Consider the following 5,514-nt stretch of genomic DNA (forward strand, 5'->3'; position numbering starts at 1 on the left):
CTAGTTTTAGCGGTGGCCGCTCGAGGCAGCAAAGGGAAAGCCAAGGAGATCTCATGCAGGATTGTGTGGGGGGGGGAAACGCCCAACGGGAGGTATGTTCACGTGAAACGGTTCATTTTAAAGTTTATTTACCCCCCTACACCTTCACGAGGGTCTTTTTTTTTTTTTGTAATCAGTTCCCGTTTTCCCCATGTTATCATACCACGAGGTGGCTTGCACCGCGAAATACGGTGGTTGGTCGGTTGGTCGTCTGTGGTGGAGTAGAAAGCATGCTCGTGAAGTGTCCACCCTCCCTCTTCCTCCCTGTCGATACTTATACTCGTACTGGGGGGGATCCAGTAGACCCGCGCTTAGTAGTGTGTGGAGGAGGAGGCTCATGCATCCTTCTTTTTTTTTGTGTTCGGCTGCCAATGTATGATAGTGCGCTGCGGGGTTTCACCGTGCCAGTGAACATATTGAGTCGGTTCCTTACTTGAACGTGATCCCTCTAGTCTCATTCTTCATCCTCGGTCAGCATTCGTGTAACTGAGAGCCCACATTACAGCTTTACCGCATACCAACGTCTGGAGGGTTGTCTTGCCGCAACGTGCGTAATCCTCCTTGTGGGGCGGCGGTGGCACAGGTAGGGCATGCTGACGGGCTAGTCAAGGGGAAGGATGATGATGATGGGAAGCAGTGTGCAAAGATTGTGGAGGGAGAGAGGTTGGAGATAATATACTGGATGATCGCTCAGATTCGAGCGGTGGGGTTGGGAATTTCGGTCTCAATCGAAGTGGGGAGGGGAGGGGGAGGAGGGAAAGAAGGAGTGATCATAGTTGGCAAGATGTGGGTGGGGGGGGAGGCGCTGAGGGCAAGGGCTTAGATGTGTGAATATCGTGGGAGGAGGGACAAGTGACAAAGGTGGTGCAATTTGGAGAGCCGGGGGAAGGACAATTTGACCTATTACCGCACCGTTAATACCGATTGATAGTTTCGCACTTCTGGTGACTAGGACACCGTTTGGTGCTTCCAACAGACTGTGGTGTGGACAAGGTGGAATTACATGCCGAAGGTACGAAGCAGCTGGAAGTATGTTTGTGGCCTAGTGTATGACTTATTGAGAATGGGGTGCCCGGTAGACTGTTCCAACTGTGGTATCATAGCTGGGGGGGTAAGCAAATGGGTTGGAAATGATTCATAGAATATCACTCTTGATATTAGGCCGTTTTTTTTCGGAACTTTGGTTTGCATTCTAGTGACTCGTGCGGTTCCTATTGTATCCCGAGCTCCCCCCTACCCCCAGCTCACGCGGCCGGGCGGTGGGTCCAGATCTCTTCGGGGGGCTCGGGTTTGCCTGTCACCATTCCTTCCTTCATACCATATTAGCTAGAAAAAGAGCAACACGTCCTGGGACGTGTTGCTCTTATTCAAGTTACACGGTACCGGTACGACTTTTGTGCCTTGCGTTATTCGAGTCGGTTTATCTGTCCGTTCCAACACTTTTCTATTTCTTGGGCCGTCTCGTTTCTATCTGTTCCCAAGTTCTTTCCCATTTCCAAGCGCGGTGCGTAAACTATTTCTTGAATTGTATTTCATTCGAATGGGTTTCTTTCTTTTTCGAAGTTGGTTGGCTATTGCTCACAATCATCTGAGTGACGTCAAGGGAATTGCGTCCGAGAGTCATGTCCAACATCGCGAGTTGAAGCCGGTCCCTCAACCTTTTTGGGAGGATGTCATCACGTTTCTGGTCGACTGACGGTCATGGCTTTCGTGAAAGGTCAGCAAGTACTGTGCGAGCGTGAGCTGATGATGGGTAAAAAGCCTTAGACCAACGGTGAAATACGATAGACCTCTCCCGGGATAATAAGTATGCTGCTGTATCATAAAACCCCGAAGGAATTTCCGCATTTTTTTTATTTTTCCTCAGTTGGAGAGCCAAGTCATGCCCTGTCAGGGGAGCTTCTCCGGTGGTATTTCGGATTTGGTATATAAGCTGGCAGCTATGGTAGGTCTCCTCGAGGTCTCGAGGCTGGTTTGGAAATCAATTTGTTCCCCCTTCATAGCTGGCTAGAGAAACCTTTGCTGATATAACACCCAGCACCGGTAGTGTGAGGATCGTGCTGGGGGTGTTTTTTTTGTTTTTTAGGCAGGGTCGGGAATATCGGTCGATTCGAGTTTTCCTTATCCCATCCTTTCGTCCTGCTCGGTTTTTCTAGGAATGCCTCGTCCGGGTGTCTTTTTTTTGTAGGTTGGGGTGCATGGTGGGGTGGTGTGGGGTTGAGCGGACGTGGGTGTTTTTTACACCTTATCTTAGCGGTATGATGGTAGACTAAATTTATACCTTAAAAACTTTGATTTCCATTTTGAAAGATCTAACAAAAATTTTTTTATAATAATGAAGTAATGAGTTGGTATCGGACTGTTCGGGCATTGTGAGTAGCATCTTAGTAGAGGCCGTAGAACCATAGGACTCACCCAGTAATGCTGAGAGATATGACCGAAGGGGCTAGTTAGTACATAATTGAAAACAAGCTACTGGAGCCACTCCCCCGAAACTAGAAAACAGTGGTGTAGTGAAGGAGGACAAACAACCAGAAGTGAACTTGCTCGACGCCTTCATATTTTTTGTGTATTTGCAATGATCGAGTGAGTAAAGGAGCAAGCAAGCAGTGAGAAAAGTAAATATATTAGAACATGACTTATATTATTAGACCTATTCTACAACTTAGATTACAAATCACTACTCTAAGACCACTTTGTATATCTTGAAAATAACCAACTAAGATAAATGTAGCCTATGTAAAGCAACTCTATGTTGTGGAAAACAACATAGATTTACAGTACTATGGCTTCTCTTTTTGAGATTATTATTACCATGCAATCATCACAGATTACCAAAAGGTAATGTGTGAAAGCAAGTGGCTTTCTTCTATGTACACTAGAATATACCCATCCACCTGCCCACCTATATTTCCATTCCTCCTATTAATAAATTCCCACCCACCTGTCCACCTATATTCCATCCCCCCATTAGTAATAACCCACCCACCAACCCACCTATATTCCATCCCTCCATTAGTATATTTCCACCCACCAGCCCTCCTATGTTCTATCTCTCCATTAGTAAAAGCCCACCCACCAGCCCACCTATATTCTGTCCCTCTATTAGTAATAACCCACCCTCCAGCCCACCTATATTCCGTCCCTCCATTAGTAATAACCCTCCCACCAGCCCACCTGTATTCCATCTCTCCTATTAGTAAATTCCCACCCACCAGCCCACCTGTATTCCATCCCTCCTATTAGTAAATTCCCACCCACCAGCCCATTTGTATTTTCTTCCTGCCAGTACTTTGTTGTGTAGTATTGTGTAGTGTTGTGTAGTATTATATAGTGTTGTGTTGTGTTATGTTGTGTTATGTTGTATTATGTTGTGCTGTGTTGTGTATGAGAGAAGAAAGGTTGAAAGAAGTTGATGAGGAAAGAAGAGAAGGAGGTGGGGTACTGGATCCATTATATAGGCCTTCCTCAGAAGTGCCAAACAAGTTTTGTAGGAAAATAGAGTTTACCCTACCACTCTTTCCACTCCTCACTTATCAAAAATAAACAAATACCATTCAAGCAGTAAGAGTATATTGCAAAGTATTTGATAATGTTATTGATATTAGATTTAAACTATAGTTCTAAATAGCTACACTCTATACTATTTCTTTTATAAAAAAGTATAATATATTCTCCCACAACAGCAACTATAATACTTTGAAAAATTATTGTCCTGTCTCTTAATTTTAAAATATTCATTATATATTAACATTATATTTTCTTATTATATCTTTATCATCATATCATATCATTTATATATTTTTTAATATTATATAATTCTATCTTTTATTAGTAATGCTATATATGGTATTATCTTTTCTTTAATTGAATTCTCTATTTTTTTTTTTTTTTTTTGAATTTTTTGTGGTTGGGTGTTGTGGTAGTGCCGTTGCCAGGCGGGGGTGCGAAGACTTTCCGGACACAACTGTACTTATGGCCTGGGACAAATACTAATATGGTTCAACTCCTTGATGTTCCTATCAACAAGCTATTAAAAGAAATTATTTGGGATATTACAGATCAAGTTATTCTTAATTGTGAAGAGGTTGAAGAGATAGAAAAATGGAGTGTAAGGCAATAACTAATTCTTACTACATGGTGTGCTGGAGATGCATTTTATAAATTTCATGCACACAGTCTGAGATTATTTCACAAGCATTCCATAAAGTGGATTTATCACTTCCACCTGATAGTTCCTGTGATAGCAAGCTAGATATTAAAGGTTTTACTGCATTGGAAATTGGGAATTGGTGGGAGATAGAGAACTTGGATCCCTTTTCAGATATTGAGTAAAATCACGATAGCAATGAGGATATTGAATTTCTGGCGGACGGAGAAAATGTACCTAGTTAGATATCTGGGCCCGAGTCTCCTTGTTTCTATTTTATCAATATATTTTATCAATAGTAAAACCAGACCCATCATGACATTCTTAACCCACAAGAGATGACCCCGGATCAGGCAGCCAAGACCTCCACCGAAGATATCATTCCCGTCTGGAGATACCTAGTTTGACGAGAAAATACGGTAATTTAAGAGGTATGATAGGGTAACAATTTTTCAAAGTCCTACAGTTGTTATTGCAGGAAACATTTTCTCACAGGCATCAACCCACGCATGTTGATATCTCTTTGGAATTATCCGAGACAAGTTCAGTAATAAAATCTAATAGATTATACGAACAATCTACAAATTGATGCTAAATTATCGGATAGCCTGTATATATAGCAATGACCCAACTCAGCAATGGAACTTCTACAGAAGATCGGTGGGATACGGGAAATTAACCCAAAACCAGGCAATAACGAAAAATAGCTCATATTTGACCAGGTCTCAGGCATTTGCAAATGATGCACAGGCATAGTATGCATTATAAAGCTGCAATTCATTCTCGAATGTTGGATAAAAGTAGGAGGACATCCATACTAAGGTGAGGACTCCTGGAGGATGCGCGGCTGACAATCTGCTCTCCAATTTTCCCCTCAAGGTTTCGGAGTGAGAGACCTCATTAACCAAGGCTGGCCCAATTGCACCTGCTATGATTTCCAGGCAGTTGGTGTCCACAACTTCACCAAAGTCGGAATATTTACCAGCCAAATTCAAGAGTGGAGAAAATCCCCCCTCTGGCTATTGTAATTACTAGTTAGCTTCCATATGAATAAGTCATAAACTTGAAGGTAGGGAAAGGAAAACGTATCTTTATCAAATCTGACAAGTCTTCCAACCCAATGGCTTCTGCTTCTATTTTTTTTCTCCCTCCTGCCATCCCTCTGTTGTGATCATATTGTTCGGTCACTATCGTCTCCTTCTCTTGCTTCTTACTCTCCCCAATCTGCTTATCCATCGTTATGACCTCTTCACAAATATTAGTATTACTGGCAGGTCTGAGTCCACCGCCGCTTCTAGGTATATCCACTTCCCTTCCATCATTCA

The sequence above is a fragment of the Tuber melanosporum genome, assembly GCF_000151645.1.
Source record: "Tuber melanosporum whole genome shotgun sequence assembly, scaffold_75, strain Mel28".
NCBI classification, from domain to species: Eukaryota; Fungi; Ascomycota; class Pezizomycetes; order Pezizales; family Tuberaceae; genus Tuber; species Tuber melanosporum.